Consider the following 15,877-nt stretch of genomic DNA (forward strand, 5'->3'; position numbering starts at 1 on the left):
TAAATAAATAAAATAAATAAATAAATAAACAGCAGGCATGTCACACAAGGGAGGTGCTTTGCGCCGGTGCAGACTGTCTTGCATGCATAATCGTGCAAACGGCCATTAAACTCCGCCATTTGATATATCGGACTACGGATGGGCTAGAAGAATTCTGTCAATTGAAACTGCGTAGAAACACGATTGCGTCTAACTTTCCAATACAGACATGCCTGGTTACTGTAGCCTCTAAAAAGTTAATATTCAATTTTAGTTAATTAAGCCTGCGAAATCAATAATTACCACCTATTTATGTGTCCCCCTGGGCCCATAATATCACTGTAGAGGTCGTCTTCGCCTAAATCAAAGCGCCTATTTAAAAAAAAAAAACCTGTCGACTTAACTTTGATCACCCTGTATAAACAAACACTTGCATTGTGAACTGAAGACATCGTGATTTTTGTAGCAAGAGCTACAATGCGCGTATTCTCGCCGTTTTGCTGAGGCTGGTGGCCGCCCCGCGAGCTGAATTGTTCCCTAGCTGGCAGCGGTTCCCAGGGAACCTGCGGCGGCTAGGGAACCCAGCGATTCCCTAGCCACTGCACCTAGCAGCGCCGCTCGCCGCGAAAACAAAATAAAAAGTAACGAAAAATAAAAATGAATAATAAAAAGAAAAAAAGAAAAATGAAAATGGAAATACAAAATATATAAAAAAGACCAATAAGAAAAAAATCGTATGACTGGAAGGGAGGCTTGGTGGGACTCGTCATAGTCATGGAAAGGTGGACGGAAAGAGTGAAAGAACCCAGGCTTCCTCGCCGGAACGAAACCATGAGGAGGCAGCGAGCCGAGGAGACGCAGGAAGGACGAGCCGCACGCCTCAATACAATACAATACAATACAATACAGTACAGTACAATACAATACAATACAATACAATACAATACAATACAATACAATACAATACAATACAATACAATACAATACAATACAATACAATACAATACAATACAATTTTATTTTCCAGAACCTATACAGAACTGGATGGTCTCCTGGGCTAAAAGCTGGGCTAAAAGCGTCGTAACCGTACAGAGAACAAAGCTAAACAATAGCAATAACCGTACCTCTCGCTGCGCACACCGAGGCATAACTGAGTTAAGCCACAGCCAATTTTTTTGGCATATTTACGAAATTAGTTGTCGATTTTCATAAGTTCGTTGGTCACAATCAAAGCCGCATTGAGCAATCCGCAATCGCCTTCTGGCTAGACTGAGCATGTGAACACTCCGATAAATAACAGCGAGCCAGACGCCATATCCAGGCATGTGGCCTTAGAGAACACACGCATAAAATGAAGGTTTGTCGCGGTAGGAGGTGCCGCGTTTCGATAGAGCCGAAATCCAAATGCGATTGTAAGAACGCGCGTTTTCTGCGCGATGTCAGCGTACGTTAAAGAGCCTCGGGTGATTATCTGGAGCCGTCCTCCCCAGCATCTTGCTAGCCAGAGCTGTTCTGTGGTGTTAAACCCTGTAATCCGAAACAAACCAGCCCTGGATGTTTGCAACAATCCGGACATTTAACAGGGATTGTGTCACTGAAAACTGGAAGTGCTGAATTGTCGTACGCAGAAAATACATAACTCCCAGGGCCTCGTTGCAGTGACAACTACGACACCTCGTCTGGACATATCTAATTAAAAAATAGCACCTTTATAGCTATATGCTGTTGGTGGTCAGCCTAATTCTAAAAACACTCTGAAACACCTCCGATGCAGACAGACAGACAGACAGACAGACAGACAGACAGACAGACAGACAGACAGACAGACAGACAGACAGACAGACAGACAGACAGACAGACCGACCGACCGACCGACAGACAGACAGACAGACAGACAGACAGACAGACAGACAGACAAACAGACAGACAGACAAGAAAACAAAAATAAACAAAGAACAAACAAACGAACGCACGAACAAACAAAGAAAAAGCGCACAGAGTCGGCAGCACCCTTTCCCGCAAAGCGGTCTGTCTTCGCTAAGACGCTGCTGTCATGCCGAGATTTAGGCGTGCGTCACAGCAAAGCAAGCACGGCGCGCTACCGTGCTTTAGCAGATGACACGAAGCCACGGCTCCAAGCCCCTGTGCGCCTCCACCAGTTAGCTTCGATGCGCGACCGCGGCATGTGCGCTATCGCTGCGCAAAACACGGCCACGCTGCACCGTGTTCTCTCCAAGAGTGGACGACCCTGTAGAGAAGTCCTATATTGATTCAACTTGCCGTATACTATATGACACACACGCTTGGCTTGCAAAACGGCAGTGGCGCCGACTTGTTAACAACAACGTTATACACATAGATTTACCACCGACTGAGAATTTCAAGGCGCAATCATGCCTGATATTGTGAAGTCCATGGACTCGCATCTCCCACGCGTTATGCATGAGGATGCTAGCTTGACATCACCGCTAGATAGTTCAATTGGGGGATTCAAAAACCACACAAGGAAGCGCTCACTAGGTTCGGCTGTGAGAATTTTTTTGCCTTAATCCAATCCTCTCTACTGTTTGCAAACGGTGGCTAAGAACCTTGGTAATCTCCAAGCCTCACCTTGAGTGTACTGAACAGTTACGAAAAATATATCACCCGTACCATTAACAGCTGTCAGAAATAAGTAACCCTTTCTAACCCTCTGTGACGAGCGGCAACTTCCATAGTCCTCCACTTTGACAGACTGGGATGACGCCTCAGTTTCTTCCTGTCTATACCTAACCACCTTTTCATGTTTCAACTAGCTGGAAGCGTTCAAAAAAATAACGCCGAACGAAGTTTTTGCACTTATCCCTCAGGAAAAGAAAATTCCCAGCCGGGTTCAAATAATGAAGTAATCTTAGGACCTCGGCGTCTGGGTGTTTAAGATAGTACGCGTTAGATAGCACGAAAGACAACAAGAAAAACGCACACGCAGGAAAGTGGAAAGTTACAGGAAACCCCTCGGAAGGAGGTAATTTGTTAAGGGAACATTTTGACACCGGGAAGGTCGTTAATTAGAGGATCAGGGTTTCCAAGAGTACCGGAGCGTCAACAAAAGATACAACGGGGGAGACAGAGCGGCTTTCTGGATTTAACAAGATTGGCGGCACAGATAAGAAATCTTGGGTAGAAAACCGCTCGCATCATAACTGAAGAACCCTGAGTTCCCTGTAACCTGGAATCTTAGGAACAGCAGCAAAATGTCTTGGCCGCTCCGCCATATACCAGGTTCATGGTTGCTCAAGCTTATTCAGGCTTAATACGCAACCGATTGTGTCAACATGCTTTAGGCCTAGCTAAACATCTCGGTTCTTTACCCGGAGCTTCTCCTCCGAGGCGCAGTGGACGTGACTCCACTCCACATTCGGAATGTGACTCGTGGATCTTCAGGAAAAAATACTCAGCTACATCGGGAACTGTACATTTATTTACATAAAAGTCGAAAAGTGCGCCTCCGGCAAGCGTCAGTTACGCAGAGAACCGCCTCTCGACAGGCATAACTTCGACCGCCATCCTTTTTTTGGGTTCGCAGAACTCATCACGAAATACCTCAACAGTCTACACCATTAATCTAAAACAATGAAGGGGTTTCTCTGGGTTCCTGAAAGGAGTGTTTCCTTTATCATAAAAATTTCAACTTACAATCTTTCTGTAACTTATTTTGTGAAGTGTAGACAGTTGAGGAAATATATAAAATATACCCTCAAAATTCAAGGAATTCAGCTATAACGAAGGCGAGCACCGGTGGTTTAAGTTGATTTTCCTCTTTTATACAATCGACCTATTTTGTGTTTTTTCTTCAAATGTCCTACTAAGAGTCGATCTGATGTTTATTAGGCAGATTATGCAATAAACCAAACATTGTTTCATCACTGACGTTAGTGCGAGTTCCACCAATATAAACTAAATGCCGGAGAAAGCCGTCATCATCGCCAACATCTTAAGAAGGTGGCTCAGTTGCCTTCTTGCCCGTTCAAAGCATACAGCCCATCCAACGTGCCGACGTCTGCACAAGCACACCAGTGACACTAAACCGGCCCTTCTTTGGCACAAAGTGCCACTTTGCCCGCAAGGCCCACAAACAGTGCAACAGAAACAGACAACGAGGGCATCGTTATCGGCAATGCGTCTGCGACAGCTGGCGCTCCGTTCTCGCGACAGCTCACGCAGTCCACTGGGTTCACGATAAGAAAGCTTGAGCGGGCGTCCTGTCTCATCGATGCCTTTCCGATACTCCTGACGACCGACGCCAGTGACGCTACTCGACTTCTTCATTTCGGCTCTCCCCAATTTTGAAGCACCGGTCTTTCCGTGAACTTCCGCAGAAACTGCTCCCCGCATTGTGTGGCGCTTATTCCAATGCAGATACCTGTGCAATTATTTTTAAAACGTAGCTTTCTGCGCCTCCTTGATGGCGCCGAAAAGAGGAAACGATGACGATGTGAAGGCACATCAAACGCTAAAAAAAGAAAAGGCAACGCTTCTTGCGGTAGGAATCGAGCCTGCGATCTTCGCGCTTAGATGCCCACGTCTATTCGGTTGCGCCTTATGGGCACTGTCGAAGCAGTTTTAATTTTGGCCGTGGACTCTGACTTCACCGCCACCTACCGTGCCATCGCCACCACAGCTATTGACCGCAAAGTTAGCGAGTCAACTCTTTGTTTGCCTCGCGACGAGAGCCACCCGCCATGTCTAGCAAGCGAGGTATTGTGCGAAAGCCTATCACGCTTTCACACTTCTGATAAGACGAACTTCTGGTAGGAGGAATGAATTTGTATGGTCCCGGCGAGTTCCGTTTAACCGGAGAATAATTTTGCATAAAATAACCATAACAAGAACACAGACACACTTCAAAAAAGTTTTTAAAGATCTCGAAGAAAAATAAATAAAAATTGCGTCGAAGAACTATCCTGAATACATAATTACAAGAGAAATCATTTGGAAGAAACTGAGTTCATTTTTGAGGAAATATAATAAGAACAACGCTACAATTATCTGCAATAATGTATTTTATTTCAAATGTTCACTTTGTTGTTGCTTTTTCTTAGTCAGTGACTGGTACGACAGACTCTCTTTTGAACCGAAATCGCGATGCAGTGAAACGCCCAAGTGCCAAAATGTCCGTGGGCTGATATATGTCCACGCACAAACATTTAAAATAACCAAAATAAAAACGTGTCATTATATGCCTTACGTACTGTAGAATTGGAATTGTGTTGTACTTGGTTGTTTTGGTTTATTCAATCATTCGTTACAAGACGATTTATTTCAGAAATTGCTGGAAATAAAGGCCTCTTTTTGCAGCGAAGATTTATATCGTTTGTTCGTATGCATTTCTTGTGGTCTGTCACCAAGTTTGTTCAGCAGAACACGGTTTGTGGCAAAGCCACATTTCGCTTCGTCTCGGCACTTGTACGTTATCGTTTTTAGCGGCAGAGCTAATTAGGCAAACACCAACCCGTCCGGCGTTGACAGGCAACCCCGAGCGTGTGTGAGCGCGTGCTTCGCGGCGACGCCATGTGACCCCGACGTGTGGCGCCGGGCAGGACGTTTCCACAGTGGCTTTATCAAAAAAGTTGTTGTTGTTGTTCCTCTTCTAGCGGCACATACCCACGTGGGGAATTTGGCCAAGAAACGGGGTGGCTTTTTTGAGGCTAAAATGCCCCCCTCATAGCCCATCTAATCAGCCTGTAGGAATCGCGGAAACGGTTACCGGAATATATAATAGATCTAGAGAAGAATCAGTGAATGGTGCCATTTTTGGGAGGAAAGGCTAAAAATTTTTGACTGGGTTAGCAGGACAAGCGTCTGGTCTCTGATATGTACGCGTGAATGGCCGCAATAATCCCTCTATGACAAAACCCCAGGAATGTGGCCCCAAACAAAAGGAGCACATGCGTCGACAGAGGAAGGCCAATGCGTTGAATTGGTGTGGCTAGATACCGTTTCCGAATGAAAGAAATACCGCGGCAGTACAGGAAAAAGCAAAAATTACCGAGCGTACGTGAGCACGTGCTTCGCGGTGACCGCACTGCTTCGTCCAGGCGTTCCCATGTGCTTAGGCCGCATGAAAAGCTCCCGCCTTCGTTGTCGTCTTCGTGTAGCGACCGGCACGTTACGGGTCCGCCGCTCCGAAGACGATGACGACGAATCTGTGAAAGAATTTCATCCCAGTCCACACGTAGAGATGGTCACTGGACCAGCTGACGGAGAAGTGGTGGGCTAACGAGGCGAGGACAAGCTATAAAAGGATTCGCCCTACGCTGCTCTGCCGTCGGAAGACGACGGCGGAAGCGATGATGACGGGTGCTACTGAATAAATTCCTGTGCATACTTCAATGGCATTTATTTTACATTGCCGTAGAAAACGGCTTTGTACTGCTGGGGCCCTGGCTGCTCCCTCTCTTCCGGGATCCGCTGTCAGGGTGGGAAGATGCTTGCTCGACCCCAAGCTCTGCTGTTTCTTCAGCCTTGCACAACTATCGCATGCTGCGGAAATTTTTTGTCGCTACCAAAAAAAGGCTTCAGCGGCCGGAGTAAAATCGGCGTCCTGGGGATCAGCAGTACAACACCGCAGCCGCTGAGCTACGGGTTAATCACTATACCTATTTAACGCAGTTCAGTTACAATTTTTATAGCGCTGGTTCTCTGTGTTTAACCATTGGGCACGGCAGCTTTCATCGGCACGCATCGGCGCCGTTTTTATTTTGTTCGGTCGTCCTCTATGAATGCATTCGGGGTTTTGTTCTTCGACCGGAACACTTGCAACGTTTTAAAAATTCAAATTCTTGCGAGCTGCCTGAAACAACGCCGGCAAAACCATGACGTGATGGGGTTGCGTTTTCTGCCCTACGCTTGTGCTAGTGCGCCGCCCGCCGCGCAAAGACGCCTCGTCATGTCTGTCTAGACGGTCAGTTGCATTCGCCATCAAACGATGGTTTAGCTGTAGGGCTTCTGGGACACTCGGAGTACCTTGGTTTTTATGCTTGAATTGTGGGCTGTATTACGAAGTTACGTTGTTTAAAACGTCGTTTAAATTGTTGAGCATACCTTCATCGGTGGTTGTGAAGTTATTCCGCTTTGTGTAGCAGTGTCAGAGACGTGGTTACAACCGTTCGTCGCGGACTGAACAATCGAGAGTTTTAGCTGACCGTTTCCTACGCTCCGCTCTGGTATCGGCGGCCCGCTCAGCGCAACTGGAGCCAATGCCGTTCGCGGCCAAGCGCGCCACGCATGCGCAATGGCACTTCCGCTTGCTGTCGAAGCGGAGCAGAACGTGAAAGACGGTCAGCTCAAACTCCCTATTGACTTATATTCGTCAGTGGTGCCGGGTTGTTTCCGTCGGTATTCGCTGCCATCTGAACTGTGCTAAAAAGAACTTTCGTGCGGTTTGGAGCCTTCAAGAGGTTATAAGGGGTTACGTTTACCATTTCCAAACGAGATCCTGGGGGGCACCTTGGCCACATCAAAACTTTTATGCTTCGGGGGCTGTGGTGCGCGTTGATGGAGGAGGCGTTGATGGAGGAGGCTGCAGATAAAGAGCAAGTAAAGAACATATATTGAGACCTCTGCGTGGAATTAAAATGTATATAATGCGAGGAGTTTCTGAAAGAAGTTGCGTACCGCCGGCTGGCTCGGATGGTGGATCAGCATGGAACAGAGATTGCGGGTATGCTGGCTATTTAAAATGTCACTGTCTTCTGAATGGAAACAGTATATTATCCGCTCATGCCGCATCCTTAATAGCCACTATTGTGGCTAATATTCTGGCTGGGGCAAATAGGTTAGTAAAATAGCAAGATATTTTGGCTGGAATTTGTAAACCTAGTCGCTGTCCGTGTTCCTTGACTGATTTGTGCATTACCCTAATATATATCAGCAAACAGAGATGCAAACACTTCGTGAGTCTTTGAAACGGCCGTAGAGCCCTTTGTAATTTTTGCTTTTTGAAAAATTGTTACTGCAGTCTAAAATGGCTGTCGCAAACTCTCGCCGCAACTTCTACTTTTGCATATATAAAGGGTGTCCCGGCTATCAAGCACCAAGATTTAAAAAAAAAAGAGCGAAGGTGTTACTCGAACAAAACCTAGTGCATAATTTTTCCAGCAGAATGGAGAAGCGGCCAGTCATATTTTCGGTAATGAGATTTAATGTTCGTTAATGAGATTTAATAATGAGATTTGACGGCAGAACACGTGGTATTTTCAAGAGACAAAACACTTGAAAACGTCGTTCACCCTAACATTTTTATGGAAGAAGATACAAAATAAACAGGGGAGTTTTGATCTCTCATGAAGTGATACTGCTGATAACTGCTCATTTGCAAAAGGTAACAATTCAACTGGCAAGTGATAGTGACGATTTCCTCGCTCGTCATTATGTGGGCAGGGTTGTGCGTATTTCCAGCGCCTATAAAAATTTTGGCCCTGTATCTGCTGATTTCACTGCAAATGTCGTTTAAAGACGATAGTCTTTGGACGCCTCTGAAGAACACTACGTGTTTAGTGGTCACGCTGTACATGTACAGCGGTCACTCGATTGGGAAACGTACCTGGAACTACGAAGGCCGCCAAATTCAGCGAGCGAGAAACAAAAAGTGGCCAGGCTGAACAGCAGCCAGTGCTCGTTGCATTTCGGGAACGTTTGGACGGATAATTCCTGGGAGCGTGGGAAGGCCCGGAAAACAGACGTTAACTCTTGGATAACACAAGCCGATGGAGCGGCTCGTGTCACTCGGAATAGGTTTAGCAAGTCTTCATTTATCATCGAATTCAAGACTTGCTAAACTCATTCCGGGAATACATGAGCGTTTTGTATTTCCAATAACAGCCACCAGGAGTGAAATATACTCGATCAGAAGCGGATTCATTTAGAAGCAACCTACGAAGCAACTCCCATGGGTTCTACGAGAGGTAGAGCCCATGAACCCTAGTAAAGGCTGTACCTCGTGTTTTACTGCGTTGACCCATATTTGCAGTAAATGGGGGTATCACTTATGTTTTGTGTCGTACAAGTGCTTGCAAATTCTTTACTACCGTTCGCATTACAGAAAACAGAAGAAAATATGAGGTGAGTAGGGGTATTTGTAATAAATAAGCCCCCTCGAAACAGAGTTGCAGGGTCTCGAGCTTACAATGACGCTTACTCACCGGTCATGGTAAGGGCGCGGTTTGGTCGGGATATAAAATGATTCCTCGAGCGTGCGAACGTCAAAAGTGTGGCTAGAAAAATGGCTCCGGTGATCATATTATTAGGTTCTAGATATTGTGCTTGTGTTCTTATTGAAAAACTTTGTTTTGCCCTCCTTCTTATTTTATTCACTAGGCCGGCGTCCCTAGAGTTGTTTACTGAGGCACTCGATACATTTTCAAGGGCTCTACAGGGAACCATTAGGCTAACGGGCGTCAGGACCGACAAACGAGGGAAAGACAACTAAATTTCTTTAAATGATCCAAGGGGATCAGCATTACACCGCAGAACAGACCGCATTGAAAACAACCAGAGTAAACCAGAAAGAAGAAATACAGTAAGTAACAAATAAAGGGCATCGACGACAGCCAACAAGATGCAGTCAGATTTCTTCCACTTAAGTTTTCCTGGAAATCCGAAGGGTGCCCGTCAAGCAACCCGGAGGCTATTCTAACGGCCCTTTGCTGTCGAATTGACCATTGGAGCAGGTACCTTCCATCGTCTCGCCTGGCTCTTACGCGTGATTGTAGTTGCTGTAATAAAGACGGGTCCGTCGACCATTACCTATTATCCTTTCGGCGATTTACAACAATCAGGCAGAAGCTCCTTCAGGTGCCACTTCACAGCCTTTGGTTTGCCATGTCAGTGCCGGTGTTACGTTTCTGGGGGGCTTCTGGGACAGGGTTTAGCTGCCGGGATGTCTGCTCGGCCCTGCTGAGCTTTATAGAAACTATGAATAGATTCTCATTATAGTTTGCATTACTTACTCTGACTGTGAATTTTTCCGTTATTTTTTCCTTGTTTATGGATCCAAATCACTCCAGAGCCACATAATGGCCTTTACACCGTGCCCGAAAATTAGATAAAGTTTTTTTATTCCCCAATCATTGATGAATGGCCGATCCCCATTTTGGGTATGTATCATACCAGTAGGAACACCAACAAGGGCAGCAGTCAGATGCGGTCTTCTGATCTTCCACGATGAAGGAAACCGAGACGGAAAAGTATCAGAATTCTTTCGGCATGAGCTGTATATCGACAATTGCGAAGAGTGCGGATAGCATTGCCCAGTGACTAATAAAAGTATAATATTTATGTCTGCTGCGATATTGATGGTAGGAAGGTGTCAACTTGGAATATGATGAATATGAGGCTGTATTACATTTGTTTGCAATTAGGATGTAAAATTTATTTCTTACAAAATCGCACTTCAATGGCATACCATTCTGAGTGAGGCCAAATAAACTGCTTTCGCATCTCTGAGACAAGTTTTTAGTGCGAAGAAACAACCTATGCTCGAGAGAAATGTTCTGAACATTTTCCCGTCACCTTTCAGAACGGAGGCCGTCCTTGTTACGCACTTTTCCACGCAACTGGCGTACCCATCTTTAGCTCTTAGATCCGTGCAAGCCCCGCTGACGTAAACATTTTTTCTCCGGACGTCATCGCTCAGCGACTTCAATCTTTAGGCTTAACGCCCAGTAGCGCGCATCCCGGATTCAGGCCATGCGTCCCGTTTACCACTTGCAAGCGTGGTCATGCCTGGCAGGAATAGGCCGATAAACGGCTTATCTTTTATCCTTCGGCGTCACGGACGTCATACACCGATGATACGCTGCTTATGTTTCAAGATTTATTCCGTGCTGCGTCTGCCTCGTTTTCAGAGCCAAGAAAAAATGTGGGGCAACGGTGAATAACGAGCTACGGTTGCGTTGATCCCCGTCAGGATTGCATCAACAGCGATCTGTCTTCAGGATAGGCTGCCGCGCTTGCGTAATGCAAGCAGCTCGAGACGACGCATTTTGGGCCCCGCGTTCACCCGGGTGTTTTACTTCTCAAGAGCAAAAAATCTAGTTGCCGTCGTTTTAGGCATACACGAGTTTCTCCTGGAAAGGGACTTTTGCATCTTTCTTTGGCTAGCTGCTTTCCATTAAGAGTGATCATATTTTGTCTATGTCGATAGTTACGTAAAGAGCCATGAAGACAAAATACAAGTATAGCTTATTGAAATACCCCTTCTACCCGATAGGAATGATACTTATCCATTTTGTCGCAAACTTCAAATAAATAGTGGAGATATTAATGAACCTATCTGAAGTTCTGGCGATTCCCAGAAGATTTTCGGCGATATCTTGATGATGTCACAAATCGTGTTTACACAATTGGCCGCCTCCAACATAAATCACAACCAAGAAGCACGACTTCGCGATTGTAAGGGGGCCTGCCGATCTCTTTGATTGCATTATTTGAATGCCAACATCCAGATGAAACATTGTGTAACATGTTTTTGATGTTTGCCCACAATAGGCCTCCTCGATTTGCCAGTCCCGGACGGTCCGCGGGCAGTCCGAGGACTGCCCTCGGACCGGAAGCCCCGTAGGAATACATGGGAAAAAACGAGCGCCGGATCGCATCTCGGGCAGTCCGCGGACGATCCGGGACTGATAACAGAGGACGTCCTATATCCCCCCGAGCATAGTACGTCACTCTAGCGCAAGAGTTGAACGTTTTTCAATGTTTCTTGCGCTTTTTGCGTTAAAAGTGTCTTTCGTGGCTACAGTGGAGTTGAGTGAGCTACTGAAGACTTGCTCGTGCAAGCTGAACAAAGTTGTATGCCTTCATGGCCGTTTCGAAGGCGTATTCCATTACGCTTGGTTCTTCCAAATGTTGTATTTGCGTTGTGCGTGTTGGTGCAGCGATCACTTTTCGTCTAACAATGAGGATGAAATACAGCAAAGGTGTCATGAATCCGGATCTCTGAGGTAGTGAATTTCTTTCATTGTTGTGTACTGTGCTGTTTGTAAGGTTAGGTCACGTCCAGGCCAACATCTCTTACCCAGGGGTTGGAAGTCCGCAGATTGGCCAATCTGGTCTTAACCACAAAGTAAATAATGATCGAGTGTCTGGCTTTGCGAACCATACAATCGCGGGAAGAAGCAGGATGGGTTCCTGCTTACAATGCACAGTCCATTGCACAGCTTTGACTCTGTGTATAAAACACATTTTAGCTTTAAAAGTACGCCTTCAGGATTCAGTGTATACGGCTGCAGGGTTTGTGTAGTCGACACTCCAGGTGTTTGCGCTAATTTTTGTAGTAGCGCCGCGTGCGGCACAGAACACATTCTTGTTAATGAAGCATTTGCCAACGCCACATTTAAGGGTATCACCAACTCTGTGTGTATGTACATAATTTTGCCAGAATAATAGAGGTAACGGTCTGTTATGCACCGTTGCTGGGGCCAAAGTTTCCCTTTGAGATCTTAGCTGCATAACGGGTACTCTCAGTGTGACGTACTGCGAGTAGGCGGACTTCTAAAGCTAGAACAAGACGTTAACATCGCGGCGAGCCTGTAATGGCAGGCTTTGAAATTGTGGCATTGATTGATGTCTTTTTCTTTGTACTTTAACCCTCTTCTGTTTGTGCATAAGTACTCGTTGCAGGCGTAAGAGACTTTATTGTGCGTACAAAACGTGGTGTGTCTCCTAATTCATTGCATTTTGTTTTCGATGACACCCCCATCTCATTCTTACCAAATAAAAGTTCGCCCAGTTTACGGCCCTTCCGCTTGCATGACTTGCCAGTCTTACTTGGATCACATTTACAGCTACAGAGAAACGTTAAGTACACTGAAAGAATTTCTGAGGACGATAGTAAATGAAGATAGTTTGCTTCTAAGGAATTGTAAGCTGGGCCAACCTGTTGCAAGTGGTGTCAACAAACAGCGCAAATTCTGCAGTGCCCGCGAAACCCTGAAAGCACATACGAGTGCTGTCGTATCTATCTAAGTGTTTCTCTAATATGAAAAATTTGCGCTCTTTTGTGATGCTAATATTTTTGCTCCCACGTTTTTGCGAACCGATACAAATGTGACTGGGTAACAAAATCTGTGTCCAGTTGCATACACTATCAGCTTTGGAGTTTGAAACTATACATAGATCTTTACAACTGCACGTTTTTTCAACTGTGAGGTGTAATTCAAAATGGGATACAAGCATAAGGAGTGATCAGATACCCACGACGCCGTAAAAAAGAATAAACGAATTTCCTCCAATAAATAGGAATGCTTTTGGTTCTGACGTATGTTTTTGCTGAGTCTATAGCACACATCTCTAAAGCAGCTGTAAAGTGCGGAACTTTGTTTCTAAAATACGAAGTCCGGCAGCATGAAAAAGAGAATACGAGTGAAAGAAGCTGAAATATACTTACGCAAGGTATTTTTATCTTGCTAGCCCAACTCAGGGATTGTCGACACATTTTTGGCAAAGCGAGGAATTTTAGTGTTTAAAAAATTGGACAGTTGCACAGACGACCGGTGCGGAAAAGTTTATTTTGCAAAGTATTCGATGAAGATTATTGGCACGGAAAGGGTTCACGAACAAACTATGTACATTCAAAATATAAAATACATAAGGACTGAAGGGATGAGTATACCTTAATCAAAATATATACATTCATAAATTACTGTACAATGTTTTGGCATTACTTTTAATGCTCGTTAGAAGAGTGACTACGCCATCTGCGTTGACTGCTTTGAGCTATTGCTCTGGCTTAGTAATGTGTTAACAGCGAGGCATGTAAAACTGAGGCAGTGTTAACATCTAAAAGGTATGTCAGACGGTACCACTAACCATCTCAAGGCTGCTTTAAACTCGGAGAAACTGTGCTTTTTTCAATACCGCTCGTTTTAGGTGCCAGTCACCAAAGTTTTTCTGTTTGCTAATTTGCTCATTTCCGACATGGACGACACACTCTACCAGGAAATTGGACAAGCAAAAATCTGTAGCACGACAAGAAAACATCACACAACGGTCGGCTCGAAATCCTTTAGGTGGCCGTAAAACTTGTCGTTTCTCTTAGGATGCTGTTGCTAAAGTAAGTATTTTCCTGAAGAAACATACTTATTGATGCCCCCGAGACGTTGCAATCGGAAAGCATAACGATGCAAGGTTCGGCTTTTCATTAACCTTGGGTTCCCGAAAGCTTGCACCGACAAACGTAAATATCAGCACGCGAGCACCAAGACGTTATTAGGATGGACGCAATGACAGCTTTATCACGAATCAATAGCAATATCACGAATACCGCAAAGCCCGCTTATATCAAACACTGATATATCGAATAATTGGCTATATTGAACCCTTGTATAATTCTGTAAAAAATTACATGCATTTTAAATTTTTTATATTGAACGCGATTTGCTCGCAATGGATATATCGAACTCCCCCGCGCCGAATTTTTCGCTCTCCTTGGGCATGCGTCAAGCTTTTCCGCAATACATCGGCGCGTAACGGTGGCGCGGGTGTCGCTTGCGACTCCCGCGCGGACTCGAGCGCGTCCAAACCGGACGTGGCAGAGTGGACCAGCTCCGCGCATGCATACCGTTGGCGCCGAAAGCGCCACATTGGGCTCTGCGGGCTGCGGTGTCACCGATCTCCAAGTCCGCGCCACTCGCTGCCCGCACTTGCTGGTCTTTGGGTTCACCGTTATTCGCTTGTATCCATGCTCATCTCTGTCCAAGACACCGAGGACTCCGTACCGCTTCGAGTGCGAGCGAAGCCGTCGCTGCCGTGGCCCTGCTACGGCATAATGCAGTGCCATTGAGAGCAGCGGTCTTGAGGTTGTCGACTGTTTAGATACCGTAGAGCAAGCGGTCACCAACAACGCGCTGGACTTCAAGAAGCAGGCTTCACTCACGCAGTTCTTCCGCCCCAATAAACGATTGTTTTCTTTCCGATAACGTTTCGCATCCACAGTGTACTGTAGGGTGGTAAGAGCTCAGCGTTAGCTTGTGACTCCGTCAGCAGGATTGCTCTCATGTAAGTTTTCTTTCTTCACTGTCTATATCGAATTTTTGCTATATCGAACTAATTTACAATCCTTGCGCTGTTCGATATAAGCGGGCTTTGCTGTAATTGTGTCAGATTATTGTTCTGTGTATTCCGGTTGTTTTCAAACGTTGATTGGCTGTTATTTCAAAATATTTTGAGTAACAGCATTGCGGAACATCCACTACGAACTAATAAGAAAAGCTAGGGTGCCTGTCTCAATAAAATGTACCCCATCGGATATAAGCCACCCGTAAAGTTAATAGAATAAGCACTGGTTTATTGTCTACTGTGAACGGTAAAAATAACAAAAAGGCCGGGTTGGCCCATCGTACTAAGGGACACGAATGTGAAGAAAAGAAATAGAGCTATATCAGAATAATTGGGACCATGTGTTGTTATCTCCTTGTGCTCGGGTTGAATGCAAAAAAGTTTGTTTGTGTGTGTGTGTGTGTGTGTGTGTGTGTGTGTGTGTGTGTGTGTGTGTGTGTGTGTGTGTGTGTGTGTGTGTGTGTGTGCATCTGTGTGTGTGTGTGTGCGTCTGTGTGTGATGAAGGTAAATTTTTGGTGAGGATGACATTTATGTTTGACTAACTTTAAAATGGCCTTTAGAAGAAAGGTGGTACTTGCACAAAAATTCCAGCAAGACATCATGCCTGCTTTTTTTGATAATTCGGGATAACTAGCCAATTTTGTTGCTACTTGTGAAAATGGTGCATTCTAGGGAAACACGTCTGGGTGACTCCGTGCTACAGCTATTATGCTAATGATGCGGAAGTTGGTATACTCGTATGTCATCAGTAAAAATGTAGCTGTACAGTTTTGTTGAGAACATTACCTCTTCAAAAGA

The sequence above is a fragment of the Haemaphysalis longicornis genome, unplaced genomic scaffold (genome assembly GCF_048455015.1).
Source record: "Haemaphysalis longicornis isolate Haplotype H1 unplaced genomic scaffold, Haemaphysalis longicornis Haplotype H1 scaffold_5, whole genome shotgun sequence".
NCBI lineage: Eukaryota > Metazoa > Arthropoda > Arachnida > Ixodida > Ixodidae > Haemaphysalis > Haemaphysalis longicornis.